Source organism: Hordeum vulgare, chromosome 4H (assembly GCF_904849725.1).
Source record: "Hordeum vulgare subsp. vulgare chromosome 4H, MorexV3_pseudomolecules_assembly, whole genome shotgun sequence".
Classification (NCBI taxonomy): domain Eukaryota; kingdom Viridiplantae; phylum Streptophyta; class Magnoliopsida; order Poales; family Poaceae; genus Hordeum; species Hordeum vulgare.
In genome coordinates this window covers 499,450,145-499,469,412 of record NC_058521.1, presented here as the reverse complement: position 1 = coordinate 499,469,412, position 19,268 = coordinate 499,450,145, and the positions used below count along the sequence as shown (strand labels likewise).

The following is a 19,268-nucleotide window of genomic DNA, read 5'->3' as shown; positions in this document are numbered from 1 at the left end:
TTCTTATGAACTTAATACACTAGATGCATGCTGGATAGCGGTCGACGTGCGGAGTAATAGTAGTAGATGCAGAAAGTATCGGTCTACTTGTTTTGGACGTGATTCCTATAGATATGATCATTGCCATAGATAACGTCATGACTTTGCGCAGTTCTATCAATTGCTCGACAGTAATTCGTTCACCCACCGTCTACTTGCTTTCATGAGAGAAGCCACTAGTGAACACTACGGCCCCCGGGTCTATTCAGAACTATCGTCTCCACTTTCACTTTTACTTTGCTTTGTTTACTTTTTGCTTTCAGTTCTCACTTTGCAAACAATCTATAAGGGATTGAGAACCCCTTCATAGCGTTGGGTGCAAGCTCTTTGTGTTTGTGCAGGTACTTGTGACTTGACGCGATCCTCCTACTGGATTGATACCTTGGTTCTCAAACTGAGGGAAATACTTACCGCCGCTGTGCTACATCACCCTTTCCTCTTCAAGGGAACACCAACGCAAGGCTCCAAGGCCGGGGGGAATTGTTTGCATATTTGCTAAGGAAGTCCCTATACGCGTAGCCCGTAGCACAAGGATTCCTGGCGTCGCTGCCAGCGAAGGTCTTTTGTTGCCGTAGCAGCAGCCGGCTCGTCTCTGCCTCTCTCTATGTGGTTGGTGAGTGTGTGTGCAATTTGTTGATCGTCCCTCTGCATGGAGGGGGATCTGGGGGTTTTATAGACGAACCCACGGGCCTACCATATGGATAAAAAGTACAAGAGAGGGACGCGGCTGGCAGCCTCGCTGGCTGACCAGGGGGCCCATGAGAGTCTTGTCTTATCGTTTGAGGGGCTCGCCGGCTGCGAGGTCCCGTTTGGTTGTGGGACCCGCCGGCTATCCAATGGAGCTCTCGCGTAAGGTTGACGCAGGACACGCGCGGTACATCCGGCGTCGTCCAGCGAGATTCGTCATGGGCAGACGGTACGACCGCCTCCACTGTTCCCACGCTGAGTGTAGTAATGGAGTGGGAGTTTGACGGCCGACACTATGCTGGGTGATGGATCAGAGCCAGGGTAGGTCAGCGGCGTGGTCGCCGATACTGGTACCTGCCATGCACCCCAATCTAGTACCTTTGGTGACGCGTAGCCACCTTTAATCGTAGGGCCTCGTCATGACCTATGATTTGATGTGACTTGAGATCCCCGGCCGGCTAGCCGGCTTGGGCACGGCTGCCTCGTTCCTAGCCGGCTGGCTTGGCCTAGGCGGTCAGGAAGAGGTAACCGTCTTGCCTCTAGCCGGCAGGTGTTGCCTAGCCGGCCAGAGAGTTGGCCGTCTCGTCCTCCAGCCAGTAGGTGCAGCCTAGCCGGCCAGAGGACTTGGGCCTTGGAGAATTATACTTGGTCATTCCTTTTGAGCACGAGATGAAGGAGCAGGCTTGATGAGCCTACCCTGGGTTATCCCCCCGACAGTAGTCCTCGAAGCTGGAGAGGCTCGCCGCCTGCGGGCGGGTGGCCTCACCGGCTTGATTTTTTTGTCTTTGTATTCCTGCCGCCATCCACGGCAGGGAACGCCGGCTCCGAAATAGGCTGGCTTCGAAGCGACGCCTCGGCTTCGTCACAGGCCACGCAGAGTGCGCCATACATCAGGCCCGTCCTGACGTAATGATGGTTTATTACTGGTGACGGGACCAGGCATGGGCCCTGGGTCCCGCCACGACGCCCCCTCGGCCTCCGCGCGGAAGATCCTCTACGGATTTACTCTGCGGCGGTTGGGTTTTGGGAAACGTTACCGCCCGTAATACACGGGTTTAGTGGGGCTCCGCGCGCACCGGATACCCTCCCCACGACGCTTCGTGGGGATTAAATGGGATGCGGGGGTTCCAAGGAGGCCACTTGCCCCCTTCTCACCCCGCATCGACGCCCTCTTCCCCCCTGAGCCCAGAGAGAAAGAGCACATCCAACTTCGCCTTCTTCTTCTCCGTCGCTGTCGTGCAACCAGCCTTCCCGAGCATTCGCCGCACGCAGTCATGGCCGACGGCTCGTCCTCGAAGAAGACCTTGTCGCAGGGAGCCTGGCTGGGCAGTGAGATCTGTGAAGGCCACATCGAGGCGCTGTGCCATCGCCGGATGTTGCCCCCACCCTCCCAGGTGCTGGTGCGGATTCCTAGCGCTGAGACAGCCCAAACATCGGCATAGGGAGAGATCGTCGTTTTCGACGAGCACTTCTACAGGGGCTTTGGGCTCCCGGCGAGCCCCTTCTTCTCTGAATGGCTCCACTTCTTCGGCCTGCAGCCGCACCACCTGGCGCCAAACGCCATCTTGCAGCTGTCGGCCTTCGTTGTCTTGTGCGAGGGCTTCCTAGGGATCGAGCCCCGCCTTGATCTCTGGTGAAACCTTTTTTTCTTCAAGCAGCAGTCCATTGCGATGGACAAGGCCGCGCTGGAGAAGCACACCGGGCCACGCCCGATGACGTCGTGCGGAGCTGCACTGGTGCATCATCGTTCGAAGTCTGGCTTCCCCCAAATGCCGCTGCATGAGTCCATCAAGAAGTGGCACAAGGGCTTCTTCTACGTGAAGAACGCCGACCCTGCTCACGACGCCCTCAACATGCCCCCGTTCAACATCAATCCTCCAACGAAGTTGAACTGGGGGCTAAGTTCCCGAAGCCGATCCCCGAGGTGGCGCACATTGGTGCCCAACTCGACCTTCTACTGGTCGCGGCCTCCTTGGCCGCGACCTGCTTACCACCATGGTTACCCGTAGGATTCTGCCGCTGCAGAGGCGGCCCCATCTGGTCTGCCAGATGAGTGGCCGACACGACCCCTGCCGGACATCCACCAAGAGATTCACCCCCAGCGTGGTGGCGCGGGAGGTGATCCTGATTTCCACCGCCCGCATGGATGATAGTGGGAATTGGGCGTGGGGGACGATCCCTTACAGTAGGTCCCGTCTACCTCCGATGGTAAGCATTCTTTGTTTCTCTATTCTTGTTGTTTGTCTCGTGACCAGCCGCCTTGTTGAGTCGGCCGTCAACTCCTTCGCGCAGGTGTTCGAGAAGCTGCAGGCAGCACTCAACCCGCCTGTCCCTGACGTGGCGATCTCTGACGCCTCGGAGATCGAGGACGAGGGCATGATCGAGTCCCGCTCTGCCTCCCCCGAAGGTTCGGAGAACGCACTGGAGTCGGAAGGGATGGAGCCATCTGTGAGCATCTGCGGCCCTCCATCGTAGATTGGACAGACGATGACGAGGCTCCATCCTCCCTATCTAATGTAGTCTTCGAGGAAGACTCCGACGAGGTGGAGGAGGTCACCAGCCCACCTCTGACGCGCGGACGACGTCATGGGGCCGAGGCGGCCGGACCTGACGAGGCGGCGAGGAAGAAGGGCAAGGGTGCCACAGCTTCTAGGCCGGCTCCTAAGTGCCCGACGACGGGTCCTCCAGCCAGAGCACGGGCACGCGACGCTAAGAAGCGCCGTGGTGGTGGCCAAAGTCAGGTGCCCATCGTCGCGGGGTAAGGGTTCCCCTCCCCTCTTTTTATTTTGTCTTGTGTGAAGCTTTGTTCCTCAAAACGTCGCCCGAAACGGAGGTGGAAGACGTGGAGGAAGACACCGCCTCCGCAGCTGAATGAGCGGGCTGGACAGTGGCTGATGCTGCTCAGAAGGAGCTCGAGGTGCAGTCGAAACACCGGTGGGATGCGGCCGCGAGGAAGACAGCTGAGGGCCAGTCTCGCCCCAGCCGGGCTGAGAAGGGTACGAAGGCTAGACATGACCCCTCCACGCGCGCTCGCGTGGAGGAGCCAACTAGCGAGGCAGTCCCGGCGCCCGCCCCGAGGACCAAGGAGGACCATCCCTCCGAGCCGGACGCCTTTGCGCCGGTGGATCTTAAGGTGATTCCTGATTCACCCAGGGCCGAGGCGGCGTCCGACACGCCGGAACTAATCTTGGACGCGCCTGACGTGGCCCCAGATGTGCCAAGAGTGAACATCGATGCGCCGGACGGGGCCCATCCACCTCCTGCCGAGGAGGTGGCGCCGGCCGGGACGTCGTCGGAGCCGGCCGCCATGCCGGCACCTGGAGACGGCACCATCGTCTTCTCCCACCATGGTTCGACTACTCCAGGAGCCGGTGCTAGAGTCGGGAGCCGGCCCATGAAGATTTGGCGAGCGGCTAACCTGGCGCGCTCGAAGCTGCCCGTAGGAACCACGCTCCACGGTGTCCCGGAGCTGGTGTTGATGTTTGCCAGCAGCCGGTTCAAGGTGGACCAGGCGGCCCGCGTGGTGGGCGGCGATCTAGAGCGCTTGGAGGAGTGCACCAGGGTAAGTGCCTCATCTCTGTCTTCGGTTTTTTCTTTTCTTCTTCTTGAATCAGTGGGGGCGCGCCAGGGCACCCACTGGGTGTAGCCCCGGAGAGTAAGGCCGGCCGAGCATTGGACGGGCCGAATCTCTTTGAGCTTCTTTTATTGCTTTGCTTCTTTAGTGGGGGCGCGCTAGCGCACCCACTGGGTGTATCCCCCGAGAATCGGGCTGGTTATGACTTAACCAGGCCGAATCTTACTTCTGCTTTTTTCCTTGCTTTGTAGGATCTTTATGATGCCCAGGTGCAGGCCTACAACACGCTGCAGGCTCAGAACCAGGCGGCCGATGGCCAGGTTGCCGAGCTTCAAGTCCGGCTGGGCGAGGTTGTCATGGAGCGGGATGCCCTGCGTGACGCTGACGGCCGGCTCCAGGAGCAGCTGACTCTTCTCCAAATGGAGAAGAAGGAGCTCGAGGCGGCCAGCCGGGCAGAGCTGGAGCAGCTGCGCGCCTCTCTGCAGGAGAAGGACGCCTCCCACACTGCCGACGTGGAACGTCTTGAAACGCTTCATCTCGGGGAGATGAAGCTCAAGGACGCTGCCTTGAAGGAGAAGGAGGACGCCCTGGTCCAGAAGCAAACGCAGCTGGCCAAGGCCCTGAGGCGGCGGCGGGCCTCCAGGACGAGGTCGCCCGTCTCACTCAAGCGAGCAAGGTGCGGGAGCTCGAGGCCCTGGAGAGCACCCATGAGACTGATAGCGATTTCCACCGTGAGTCTTTTTTTTGTTTTGTCTTCAACTTTCTTTGTTGTCTCCTCTTCTCACTCTTTTTTGCGCCCATCCCCTATCTCAGGCCTCTTCCTTGAGACACGGGACGCGGCCGACACGTCCGTCGAGGTGAGCCGTGAGGAGCGCCTCGCGGCCGGGCAGGAGGTAGACGCTACATCCGGCTGGAGCGTGGAGGAGATCGGAGTGGGCCTCATGGCCCGCCTGCGCGTCCTGGGCGAGTCCGTGGCTCGGCTCCAGGTCGCAGGCTCGTCGATGGTGGCGGCCCTGTGGCCTGATGGCGTGGAGCCGGTGTCGATGAGCCGGCTCTCTCGCTGGCTTGCGGCTGGCGAGGACCGTCTTGATGCCTGGCGCGCCTCGGCTGCGTGCGCTGGAGCCTACATGGCCCTGCGCTTGGCCAAGTCCTTGTACCGAAACCTAGACTTTGGCAAGCTCGTCACTCAGCGCGACGGTTCGGAGGTGGAGCCGCAGGCCATGGAGGAGGAGCTGCGCGTGAGGGCCATCGACATCGCTTCATACGCCGCCTGGGATGAGCTCAACTTGGAGCGGGGCGAAGGCGGCAATGTGATCCCTGAGGATCTGCATGGCCTCCAGCCCTATGACGCCGATGACAGCTCCGACAAGGTGGTCCATGAGGTGGAGAATGCTACAGCCTCCAGCGGTGCGGCGTACGCCGACTTCGGTGCAGACGGAGCTGGGAGCCCTTGCGGAGGAGACGACGCCACCGCCTCGGGAGCAGCCGGCGATGGTGAAGCCACCACTTCAGGAGCAGCAGCCGGGGCGACCGATGAGGCCGCAGCTCCTTAGCCGATCCTTTTTTTCTTTTTGTTGTCTGCAATTGTCTTATGAGTCCAACAGTTCCACCCACTTGGGGTGTAATGAACTTCGGTCGTGGGCCAATGCATTTTGAATGTATGGATTCAACATTATATTCGTATTTCCATGCGTGTTGTTTTATATCTTTACTAGTACAAATGCCCGTGAGTTGCAACGGGTTAAAAATATCATAAAACTCGCTCCGTGTTACAATATGTGTCGTTTCTTATATCCAATTTTGATAGATATCAATAATAAGTTTATAATGTTATCGTTTTTCGATGTATGACGCATGGAGGTATAGAAGCCATCCTAACACCTTTCACAAAAAAATGTTTATTTTAAAATAATTAAAGAAATTTGAAAGTTGTAATATTTTTAGTACAATTGAAAAATGTTTTGGATATCAGGGGGAATAGTGGTGCATTGTCAAATCATGATGTTTGTTTCTTTTATTGTCCATGTCCAAGTAGCCAATCAGTAATTTGTGAGGGACGGAAATAAAGTCAAATCCGACCTTTAGACAAAATGTAGCACCAACCTAGCATGTCTGCATAGATTGTATGTTTTTACCAGTCCGTGCGGATCAACTAACACGCAACAAGATGGAGATTTTTACTGGTCCGTGAAGACCCAAACTGCACCTTTTATTAATTATAGGAAATCTGTTCGTGTGTTGTAAAGAGAGAAAAGAAAAGAAATCTCTTGAACCTGACATCATTGTTTTCTTTTTATGCGTAATTTTGTGAACTCATAATACATTTTGTTGCAGTCATGAGTTGGCTAGTCTTAGTTTAGAAGGTAAATAATTACCAATTGTTACTTCAGATGAGTATTACATAAATAGATCAGACTGTAATGCATACTTTCATCTTAAGAGACCTACCGGTGTCATTTTAATTTCTCTTATAGTACATATTGATTTTATTTTCTAGTTCAAGAGTATAGCCTCTCCTCTGAAAGAAATTATGAAATAGCTTTGCTTGGAAAAGATCAACATTCAACTGGAGACATTAATGGCCAAGGAATAAAGGCGAGCACAGGAGAACTCCATGAACGCCGTGAAAATAGCTTCATGCGCAAAATGGTATTGTATTGTGATGTATGCTGGAATGTGGAATTAAAGGCCAACTTATATTAGGGTGCAATAGATAAGTTATAGAACAATTATGACTGTTCACAATACCTAATATATACATTTAGGGAGCGGCTGATAATTCTAGCCTTTATCTCTAGTTGCTTGAGCAAGGAACAAAAAAAACAAATAACATGTAAAATGAGCAAACTTACATATTATGAGCATAGGAAGTGCAAATGCAATCAATTAAACATGATGCCCATATCGAATTTGATATTGTGATCTCTGAAGCTTCTTACGTAGTGCTCTAGGCTAACCATAAGGTTCCTTATTGTATGTAACCCCATAGTATGTATTTAAGCAACTCATGCTACAACAAAGAATGACAATATAAGGATATATAAAACTAAGCTTCAAACCGAATCGTATTGCACCATTCAAGTAAGATCCCAATCACCTGACCCAACTGAGAATTTGTTAAGAGGGATTTTTTTGTGTGAGAGGGATTGCGTTTTCAACATCATGTTTGTTTGCCCGTGCGCACCTCATAGCTTCTCTTTTTGTACTTGATTGCATGCTTAGGTTTCAAGGCACTCGACAATCAGCATGCTTTCACAATATTCTGCAATGGTCCTTTGTGTGGGCCAGTAGGCGATTCTTCAGCAACACGCTCTTGTTCATTTCGAAATGACATACAGGACGATCCAATATCAGCACCCACACTTACTGACCTTTTGTGCCCAGGACGTGCATCTTCTTTTGATCTTGCTGAACTCAACTCTGCAGAGGGAGATGAATCATTGGATCTCCCAGATAAAATAAAACTTAGAAATAAAATGTTGCATCAATTCCAATACATGAACCACATGTGATCTCCATAGATAGCATTCAAAATCCAGAAATAGTCGAAGTTAACTGTTGGTTCGTAAATCAAAATAAACCTATCTATTCAAAATAAAGAGAAGATGCAACACAGATAGAATAGATGAGGTACGACATTAGCACTATGCACTATCTTAACCATTGCAAATATTTGTGAAATAATATACATTAAATTAGCAAAACCACATTTTATTAGGATGATAATACAAAGACATTGTCACCTATGCCACCCGACCATCTCTCATTTATCTAGTGCACCTGCCCTTCTTTCCAAAAGAAATATGCATCTAGTTTGCCTAGCTATAGGAGCACCATATCTGAAAAAGAATGGATAAACATGTAGTTCCTTTCTAATTAACTAAGATTTGTGAATTAGTATGTTGGAAGGACGATACTACTAATAATAAGATAATCATAAATTTTTGAAGTGTGAACAATAAGAGATCAAGCGGTCTCCCTAGAATTAGTACAGACTACACAGTAAGTCAACAATATATGACAAATAAAGACATGTTCAAAATCTAGGAGACAACCATGCTAGCATATTCCTGCAGTATGGAAGACAACATATGAAGTCTGAACCTGCATCATTGTACTGTTTAGGCTTTGCTTTCCTTTCCATACCACGTCCTTTGTTCCACATGTTCCACTGAATTTTCACTTGAACTATGTTGAACCAAAAGACAACACCACCAATGTGAACAACCAAGGTGACCATAAGCAAAAGGTTGTTAGAGCTTAGCGAACATATTCAGTAACTGATGGTCCATCTTTTTCAAGTAAAAGTTCAAAATAGAAGTGTGTCTTTGTTAGTAGCTCGTCCAACCAGCAGAATCCTGCCTTGAGATCAAAGTTAGGCCGCGTGTGCGGCAAATTTTGTGATAATCAATCCAACAATTATCTAAAATAAAATTTGCAATTTTTGTAACATATTAAACTTTTGTGATTGTGGACATCCCAGTGTAGATTGCACTGTACTTCAACTCTGCATCACCATACACCATATTAAGCTTATGAATAAATGAGATTAAACATACTTGATGGTTGATACTCATGCTACTAAAGGTGCAATCTTGTCTATACTTCAATCTGCATCACCATCGATTGTAACTGTTGCCTGCTACTTGCGCGGCCTAATTCAAAATAAATAAATCAAAAGGGACGTTTGTGCCTACTTGTGTAGAGGAACTAAATATATGCAACTTTCGAGTTCATGACACGAAATCAGCTGCCTGAGAGCACAAAGCAGCAAATTCTATCTCACTTCTGCATATAGTTCAAGACATGAGGCTAACCAGCAAACCATGCTAAATGGTCTCCCAAAAGGAAATCTGTTCAAGTATAGCACACACCTTATTCTTCCAAATCATGCGATGGGCGTACCTCTTTTATGGAGTATCCAACAGTTAATTCATCTAAACGACAAACACCTTTTTATGCTCATGTACAGAGCTGAAGCTACCGAAAAATGTAACTAAAGTGAATCAATCAGATCGAAGAACAATGTTAGTCTCTGAGGACAGGGCATGTAAGCATGATGAATCAATCAATGAGAAATTAGTTGTCTCTCAATTAAGAAATCCACAATGGCTGGGTGTACTTCCATAGTTCATATTATGTAATGTGGTTTCAGAAAATCGTGTGCAGATTTGAGATCACACCAAAAATGTTTTGCTGAATTTAAGCTGGTGCTTCTCAACTTGATTGTACCCTTGAAATACTTGTGACTGTGACCCAATCAAATATGATATCGTGGCAACCTGTACATAGTGAATCGTTACCTTAAACATTGTTATTTTTATTCTTAGTCTCTCTAGCTTATGGATAGACTAACTAAACACAACAAATGAACCAATTAATGAAAAAATAATTAAAGATCAGGAAGCAGCACATTAAGGTTCAGTTTGTGTTTGCTTCATTAACCGTACATTTCTAGAAAAACAAATAGCATAATTCCAATTCTCCTTGTGGCTTCAGTATGCAATACCTCATGGAGAACCGGCACCCGGATTTCCGGCGATGTGTGGAGCAACGTAGGATTGCAGATGGTCTTCTGATGAAGTAGGTGGAGGCGACATTGGACAGTTCCGGCACAACAATCTCATCTTACGAAAGAAGAACAGGGCAACGAAGGTGCTGCTGGAGGGTAGGTAGAGAGGAAGACCTCCAACGCCCACTTAGTGGAGGCTGATGGGGGGAGGAGCACGCCAACAAGCTGCAAGAAAATGAAATCGCGTCCCGGCGGCTCACCTTGCACTGCACGGTGGCCTCTTCCTCCGTCGCTGGCGCCTCGTCGTGCTCGGGGAAGGCGAGTAGGGTCTCCGGGCTGGTGACGCCCACGCTTCTCGGGCGGCGTCGACCCCATGAGGGGATCTCCAGTCGCGCCTGCTACAACTTCTGTTGCTGGCGACAGCGGTGGCGGTGGTTGCCGGCCCTCGTGATGGACGACGGGTCCGCGAGAATGGTGGACACCTCCATTCTCTCTCCATGCAGCATCCCATATCCTTCCTCCCATGCTCCCTTTCCTCTCCTTCTCGTATATATCTCTCCTCTCTCACAGGTACCTGACGCCATGCCACCTCCGACAGCCGTCGTGCTCCAAGCTCCGGCCGCCTTCCTTCCACATCCACCCTCTGAGCACTACTTCCAACCGGATCCAGTCCCATCCCCGTCGCCGCATCGCCATCCCCGTCCCCGTCGCCGCATCGCCATGCTCTTCACGCCCGGCCCTCTCCGCCTCAGCGCGCCGTCGCCAGTCCGTCTCCGGCCCGTCGCCTCCAAGCATCGTCGCCGGGCAGTCGCCGGCCCATCGCCTCCTCGCCCGTCGGATCCTGGACCTGACGAAGCGGCGGTAGAAGGCCTCGAGGTCCTCCTTTGGCCGCATACTCTGCAAGGAAGGTGGCGGCGGCGGCGGCGGCGGTGCGCTCACTCGTGCGTGGGGAAGAGGGAAGGGATTTGGCGTGATGTGTTTGTTCAATGGATTGCGGGTTGAATTCCGAAAACTACAGGGGCGTTTCTACAAAAATGAAACATTTTTCTGTTTGTATCACTTAAAAACGTACCGCGGGTTGAATACCAGAAAATCGAGGGATGTTTTTGGAAAAATGCCGCGACGGACGACAGAAGCGATGCGCGCTTTATTATTAGGGGAGATCTTTTGATTCCTGTTTGACTTCTTTTTCCCCAATTCCTGTACCCCGCAAGTTTCCACCCGCCAGCCCGACAACCGCGAGCCGGTTTGTGACTGTGTCGAGGTTTCTGACTTTGAGAATACAAGACTTAGATTTTTCGAAGCCATCAAGACTTAAAGATTCAGACATAATCTAGCAGAGGCCGGCTAGAATGAGATCATAAAATAGATCAAGCCAACCCGAGCCGACAACCTTTTTGTAGTCAAACTTTGCATGCATCCGGCCTTACGTGGCGTCGCCTCCCTAGCCGGACAGCCGGGAGCCGGTCTGTAGGCATGCTCTTTTCATTGCATTCATTAGAAATCTCTGAAGAGGAAGAAAGATACATATGGCATGCTCTTTCCATGTTTGATACTTGCCTTCTAGCAATAGAACGGGCGAAGCAACGCCGCGTTCCATGGACGTTCCGTCTCCTGGCCGGAGTCGTCCCTCTTGCGCTTCCTTGGCTTCTGGGCATCGATCAAGTAGTATGCGTTGTTGAGCAATGCCCTACTAATGATGAAGGGTCCCTCCCATGGGGATGAGAGCTTGTGCTGGCCGGCGGTGCACTGGATTCTTCTAAGCACCAATTCTCCCTCTCTAAAAGAGAGAGGCTTGATCTTCTTGCTTTTGTAGTATCTCAGCTTCTGTTGATAGATGGTCGTCCGGCTCAAGGCCAAGTCCCTTGCTTCCTCGAGGAGATCCACACCGTCTTCTCTTGCCTCCTTTGCCTCTGTTTCCGTGTACAAGGTGACCCGAGGCGAGTCGAACTCGATATCCGTAGGGATAATGGCCTCGGACCCGTATACAAGGAAGAACGGAGTGAAGCCGGTTGACCAATTGGGCATGGTGCGGAGACTCCACAGTACAGCTGGCAGTTCTTTGATCTAGCAGCCGGCTGACCTGACAAGTGGTGCCACCAGCCTTGGCTTGGTGCCGGCCAGGATCAGGCTGTTGGCCCCCTCCACCTAGGCATTGGACTGGGGATGTGCCACTGATGCCAAGTTGAGCCGGATGCCTACCTTGGAGTAGTAGAGCGCCAGAGCGCCCTTGGCGAAGTTAGTGCCGTTGTCGGTGATGATGTTGTGGGGGACGCCGTATCGAACAGAGATGTCCGTGATGAACTTGACGGCCGTGGGGCCATCAAGCTTCTTGATGGGTCTAGCCTCGATCCACTTGGTGGATTTGTCGACGGCTACCAAGAGGTGAGTCATGCCACCACGAGCCATCTTGAAAGGCCCCACCATGTCCAGCCCCCAAACGGCGAAAGGCCATGACAAGGGGATGGTTTTGAGGGCCGAAGGCGGCATGTGGCTCTGTGTGCCAAAGAATTGGCAGCCCTCACATTTGTTGACCAGATCCACGGCCTCCTCGAGGGCCGTGGGCCAGTAGAATCCGTGGCGGAACGCCTTGGCCACCACGGTTCTAGAGGCGGCATGATGCCCGCACTCCCCCTAGTGAATGTCTCTAAGTATCTCCTGTCCCTTTTCTGATTCGACACAGCGCTGGAACACGTCAGTCACGCTACGCCGAATCAGCTCGCGATTAATGATGGTGTAGGCTGCAGATCTGCGCTGGATCTGCCTCGCCTCCGCCTCGTCTTGAGGAAGCTCGTCGCGAAGGAGGAAGGCCAGGATGGGTTGAGCCCATGACGGAGCCGACACAGGGCTGGCTCCATCTCGACCTGACTATCAGGGGCTTCTGCAGCCCCCGCGCTTGATGAAGCAGTAGTCGTGGGCTCGAGACAAGGTGTCTCTGATGCCGTCGTGGCGGCTGGCTCGCTGTCTACCTCCATGACGTCCACCCACTGGGTGTCGAGGCGACATGCTTCGAGGCAGGGCGGAGCCAGAGTTGTTGTTGTAGCCGGTGCCGCAATTGGAGTCGGCAGAGCCAGCGTAGCCGACACATGAGCTGTAGGCGGCGTAGCTGGTGGAGCCGACGACGCTTGCACCGAAGATTCAGCTGGTGTCGCAATTGGAGTTGGCACAGCCAGCGTAGCCGGCGTAGATGGTGGAGCCGACGATGCTTGCACCAAAGAATCAGCCGACACGAAGATCGATGCCGACTCTGGAGACGGCCTGATAGACGGCTTACGGAGCTGCTCGAGGGAGACACCGGTTGGGATAGCCTGTCTCATGGAGCCAATCTTGCCCAGTGTATCAGCCGCCTCGTTGTCTGCCCTGGGAACATGATGGAACTCGCAACCCTCGAAGGGGCCGCTGAGCTGCTGGATGAGGAAGCGGTAGCTTGCCATGTTGGCGTCCCTGGCGTCCCATTCGCCAGAAACTTGCTGCACCACCGGATCTGAGCCGTCGAAGCAGATGAGCCACCGGATGCCAATCCCCTTGGCGAGCCGGAGGTCATGAGCGAGCACTTCGTACTCGGCGACGTTGTTGGAGGCGGCGAAGTGGATCTGGAGAGCATACTTCAGCTGGTCTCCTTTCGGAGACGTCAAGACGATGCCGACTCCCTGACCAGTCCGCATCTTTGAGTCGTCGAAGTGCATCCGCCAATGCGTAGAGTCTGGAGGTGGTGGCTCAAATTGGGGTTCGGCCCAATCGACCAAGAAGTCGGCCACCGCCTGAGATTTGATGGCGGTGCGGGGCTCGTAGCAGATATCGTGGTCCGCCAGGGCGATGGGCCACTTGGCGATCCTGCCAGTCGCATCACGGTTGCCCATGATTTCTGAAAGCGGAGCAATGCTCACCACGGTGATAGCATGCTTTTGGAAGTATTGCTTCAAGTTCTTTGCGGCAAGGTAAACCCCATAACACATTTTTTGGTAGTGGGGATAGTTCTGCTTGGAGGCGGACAAGACCTTGCTGAGGTAGTAGACAGGGCGCTGCACTAACAGTACCTTGCCCTCCTCCTTGCGTTGAACTACCAGCACTACACTAACCACGCGAGTGGTCGCTGCAATGTATATGAGTATGGGTTCCCTTTCAGCCAGTGCTGCCAAGATTGGCAGGCTCGAGATGACCCGCTTCAGGTCGCGGAAGGCTTCATCCGCCTAGTTGTTCCACTCGAACTTCGTCGTCTTCTTCATGAGCTGGTAGAGTGGAAGGGCCTTCTCGCCGAGCGGGCTGACGAACCGGCTAAGGGACGCCAGGCAGCCGGCGAACTTATGGACATCTAGGATCCGAGTCGGCCGCACCATCTGCTCGATGGTGTCGATCTTCTCGGGGTCCGCCTTGATGCCACGAGCGGACACGAAGAACCCCAAGAGTTTGCCGCCTGGAACCCCAAAGACGCACTTCTCCAGGTTGAGCCGGATCTTGTATTCGCGCAGGTTGGCGAACGTCTCCCGCAAGTCATAGAGGAGGCTGAAGTGCTGCTTCGTCTTGACGACGATGTCATCCACATAGACGTGTATGTTTCTGCCGATTTGTGGCAGTAGGCACTGCTGCATGCATCATTGGAACATCGCACGAGCGTTCTTCAGACCGAATGTCATGGTGGTGTAGCAGTAGGCCTCGAAGGGCGTGATGAAGGAGGTCTTCAGGCGATCAGCAGGATCCAGCTTGATTTGATGGTAGCCTGAATAAGCTTCCAGAAATGACAGCATTTCACAGCCTACAGTGGAATCGATCACTTGATCTATCCTAGGCAACGCGAAAGGGTCTTTCGGACAGGCCTTATTCAAGATAGTGTAGTCGATACACATTTGCCAGGTATTGTTCTTTTCCAACACCAGGACTGGATTAGCAAACTAGTCCGGGTGGAAAACCTCCATGATGAGGCCGGCTGCAAGGAGCCGGGTAATCTATTCTCCAATTGTGCGCCGCTTCCCCTCGGTGAAGCGGCGCAAAGGTTGTTTTACCGGCTTTGCATCCGGTCGCACGTGAAGTTTGTGCTCAGCGTACTTCCTCGGAACACCCGACATGTCCTTGGAGGACCATGCAAAGATGTCCCGATTCTTACAGAGGAAGTCGACGAGCTTGCCTTCCTATTTGGGGCTCAGGCCAGCCCCGATGGTGACGCACTGCTTTGGGTTTGCAGGGTCGAGTGGCACCTGCTTGGTCTCTTTGGCCGGCTTGAAGGAGCCTTCACCGGCCGACTGGAATGGAGGAGAAGGGATCGCCGGCTGCTCGGTAGCCTGGGCAATGAGTCGGTCGATCTGTCTCTTCTCCTCAGCAATCACCATGGCGTCGGCCAGGCGGCTGCTGTCTTGGGCGCACTCGAGCGACTTCATGTAGTCGCCAACAATGGTGATGATGCCCTTCGGACCCGGCATCTTCATCTTCAGGTAGGCGTAGTGCGGGATAGCCATGAACTTGGCCAGAGCCGGTCTGCCTAGCAGCGCGTGATACGGGCTGCTCAGGTCCACTACCTCGAACCATATGGACTCGCGGCGGAAGTGAGCCTTATCGTCGAAAAGGACGTCCAGCTGGATTTTGCCGATAGGCGAGCAGGACTGCCCAGGCACGATGCCGGGGAAGACAATGCTGGTCGGTAGGACGTCCGTCTCCTTGAGCCCGAGCTTGCAGAGAGTGTCGAGGTAGAGGATGTTGATGCTGCTGCCGCCGTCGACCAGCACCCGAGAGAACCGACACGTGAGCCTCTTGGAGGCGAAGGTGGGGTCCAGGACGAGCGCGTATGAGCCCGGGTTGGGCATCACCACATGATGGTCTACCCGGCTCCATGTGATTGGTCTGTCGGACCAATGCATGTATTGGGGAACCGGGGGAACCGTGGCATTCACCTCACGCCGTCGCTGGCGCAGGCTATGCTTGTCGTCGCCTTCACTGGTGAAGACAATGAATGCTCCGTCTTGATGGGGGTACTCGTCGTGGAGGCGGCCATCGTCGCGAGGCGGCAGCGGTGGAGCCGGAGCAGGACCAGGAGCCGGGGCTTGAGGCGCAACATGTGCACCTCGGGCAGCCGGCAGGCCCTCCCCTTGCGACAGCCGTCGTGCGAGACTGCACTGTCGAAGGGTGTGTGTAGAAGTCTATGCCTCAGAATGTATCTTGCAGGGGGCGTCAAGCAGTTGCTCAAAAGTCTGCTTGGGCAACCAGTTCGTGTTGCCCCTATTGGGTCGCTTCCATTGAGAGCCGGCTTGAGAAGCCGACGCCTCACCCTCCACGCTGGCTACCAACTTGTTGTTGGAGCGCGAATCTAGCTGATCTGCCTTGCGCTTGTTGTTGTTCTGGTCGCCTCGACTGTCTCCAGCCGGCTTAGGAGTAGCCGGAGTGGGGACAACCTTGTCCGAGGCGGTCACCTTGACTCGCATCGCCGAGTCGGCCGTGGCGTACTTGTCCTCCTTGGCCATGAGCACTGCCAGAGAGGTGGGCTCGGAGCACATGAGCTTGTGCTTGAGGAGGGTGCCTTCTCGGCAACCGTCGATGAAGTACTGGATGGACTGTACCTCATGGACCCTCTCACAGGAGTTGCGAATCTCCGTCCAGCGAGTGACGTAGTCGCGAAGGGGTTCGTCGGGCCTCTGGACACACATGGCCAGCTTGCGAGGCCGGCCAGGGCGCTTGTAGGTGTCAGTGAAGTTGCGGACGGACGCCTCCTCGAAGTCCACCCATGAGTTGACGCTGTCGGCTGGAAGGCTGTTGAGCCAAGTCCGAGCCGAGCCGGCCAACATGAGTGGCACGTAGCGGACTGCTACTCGCTTGTTGCCCCTGGAAATGCCAACGGCGGTGGTGTAGTCGATCAGCCAGTCCTCTGGCTTGGCGGTGCCGTTGTACTTGGGAGTGTCCCGAGGCAAGGTGAAGCCTCGGGGAAACGGCTTCCCTCGGATCCGGGGGCCGAAGCAGGCCAGACCGATGGGGCCATCCTCCTCCAGGAGGGCTGACTGGGCCAGGGCGTTGAGACGCCTGCGGGCGTCCTAGTCGCCCAGGGGAACGCGAGCGCCGATCCGAGCTGCGATTGGAAGGGCACCTTGCGAACCGGTGGCATGGGTCCTCCCCAGACGAGGAACCTCATACACCGAGTCGCTCTCGTCGCCTCCACGACGCCTGCTAGAAGTATGCTCGCTCTGGCGCTGGGAGCGCCTGTCTTGACTTCCCTCGCCCCTCCGGCCAGAGGTGCGATGCTAGGAAGATCCCTCCGCATGGTGATGACCGCTAGGGTTGCGGCGCGCTCCGGGGTTGGGTCCCGGAGACTCTGACTGGACCTGACCGGGGTCAAGCCGTGTCTGCTGCTCGTTGGCAGCATCAAGGAGATCCTTGACCCGCTTCTCCTGGAAGGCGCGCTCCTCACCCTCCAAGCTCGGCATTTCTTCCATGGACGCCTGTGCCACCCGCAAGTTGGCTGCAGGGGTCTCGCGGACGGGTTGGTTGCCGCCTAGGATCTCGGCGATGAACCGGCCGCGGCCGCGGACCGATCCAAGCCGGCTAGGGGCCTCGAAAATCGGAGTGAGGCCGTATGCGGAGTTATACTCACGCTGCGTGGCCTCCATCCGGCGCTTTGCCGAGGCGACGACAATGCCCTCCTCCAAGATCTGCTTGCGAGCCTCCTCCAGCGAGGCTCGAGCGTCGTTAGGGTTTGTGGAGGCGGCAATGGGCGTGTTCTGGCCGGCGAGTGCGTCCTGAAGAGTGTCAGCGGTGACAGCAGTAGGCCGTTGCTTTCAGTTTACACTTTGGGTGGGGCTCGCAACTTAATACCGGCGAGATGTTCTGTATAGATATCACAAGGTGGATGATTAGTAAGTAGATGTTGATGAATAAACGATCTACTTGTCTTGGCGTACCGCCCATTACTATTGGGCCTCTAACTTTCAAGTAGCATAATTAGCATTGAGGTGCGTTTCTAATTCTGTCAATTGCCCAGCTATAATTTGTTCACCCAAGCATAGTTGTTTATCGTCTTTTGGGAGAGAGACATCACTACTGAATATCATGTGACTCCGGTCCATATCACCACCATTTCTTACACCACCATCATTTACCGTTTTCATTTACTTTTCCTTTGCAATCGCTATCACTTTTCCCGCTTGTGTTTTGATCCTTTGCAAACTACAAGGCCGGAGAGATTGACAATCTCTCTGTACTTGTTGGGAGCAAAGTTATTTGTGTGTGTGTAGGTCCACGTCTTCTGCTAGCGCCATGGTGGGAGACACCTACTTGTTGATCCTAGGAGTCCTCCTGGTTTGATAAACCTTACAGTCTCCGTGTAAGGGAAAACTTGTTGCTGACTACATCTCAACCTTCCACTTGGGGTAACCAACGAGGAGCGAGAAGTATATACATCATATTGTCATCAAGCAAAGTTTTCTGGCACCATTGCCGTGGACTCCAGTCTTCAAGATAGGGGAGTTGCACGATATATTTTACCTTTGATTTTTAGTCTTGTTTGTTTGCTTCCTAGTTTTTGCTTTAGAGTCTTATACCAAAAACCATAAAAAAATTAGTTGCTTTGTTCTTGTTTGTTGCCGCTACTATGGGTTCCACTGAAAACACCAAGTTGTGTGACTTCACTAGTCACAACAACAATGACTTTATCTGCACTCCTATTGCTGCTCCCGCCACTGAGGCCATGTCCTATGACATTAAACCTGCTTTACTGAACCTTGTTATGAAAGATCAATTCTCTGGTGCTGGAGATGATGCTACCTTGCACTTGAACAATTTTTTGAGCTTTGTGATATGCCAAAATATAAAGAAGTAGATGGTGATATTGTTAAACTTAAGCTTTTTTCTTTTCTCCTTGAGAGGAGGAGCTAAAGTGTGGCTTCAATATTTGCCTAGGAATAGCTTGGATTCTTAGGATAAGTGCAAAGATGCTTTTATTGGAAAGTATTACCCACCTGCTAAGATTATCCAATTAAGAAGTAACATTATGAATTTTAGATTGGATAGTGAACATGTTGCTCAAGCTTGGGAACGTATGAAATCTCTTGTTAAGAATTGCTCTACACATGGTTTGACTACTTGGATGGTTATCCAATCTTTCTATGCAGGATTGAAATTTACCTCGCGGAATCTGTTAGACTCAGCCATGGGAGGAACCTTTATGTCAACTACACTTGTACTGCTGTAAAGCTATTGGATGAGATGATGACAAATTATTCTCAATGGCACACCGAGAGAGCTCCAACAGGTAGGAAGGTAAACTATGTTGAGGAAATCTCCTCCCTTAATGATAAGGTTGACATGATCATGACTTTACTTACTAAGCAAGCTCCTATTGATCCTCATGATGTTTCTTTAAATTCTTTGGTTGCTCAAGAAAGAGAGCAAGTTGATGTTAATTTTATTTCTAGGAACAACTTTAATAATAATTCTTATAGGAGTAATTTTGGTAGCAATCCTAGACCTGTCACATCCAAC

At 52.8% G+C, this 19,268-nt stretch overlaps 1 long non-coding RNA gene across 1 annotated transcript; it reads right to left on the bottom strand.

Annotated features, from left to right (window-relative positions):
* Positions 1-6,977: 6,977 nt before the first annotated feature.
* Positions 6,978-10,666, bottom strand: LOC123446697. Its single transcript, XR_006631426.1, has 2 exons — positions 7,398-10,666; positions 6,978-7,310 (listed from the first exon to the last, which is right to left on the bottom strand). It is a non-coding gene; the product is annotated as an uncharacterized LOC123446697 (long non-coding RNA).
* Between the last annotated feature and the right edge of the window lie 8,602 nt (positions 10,667-19,268).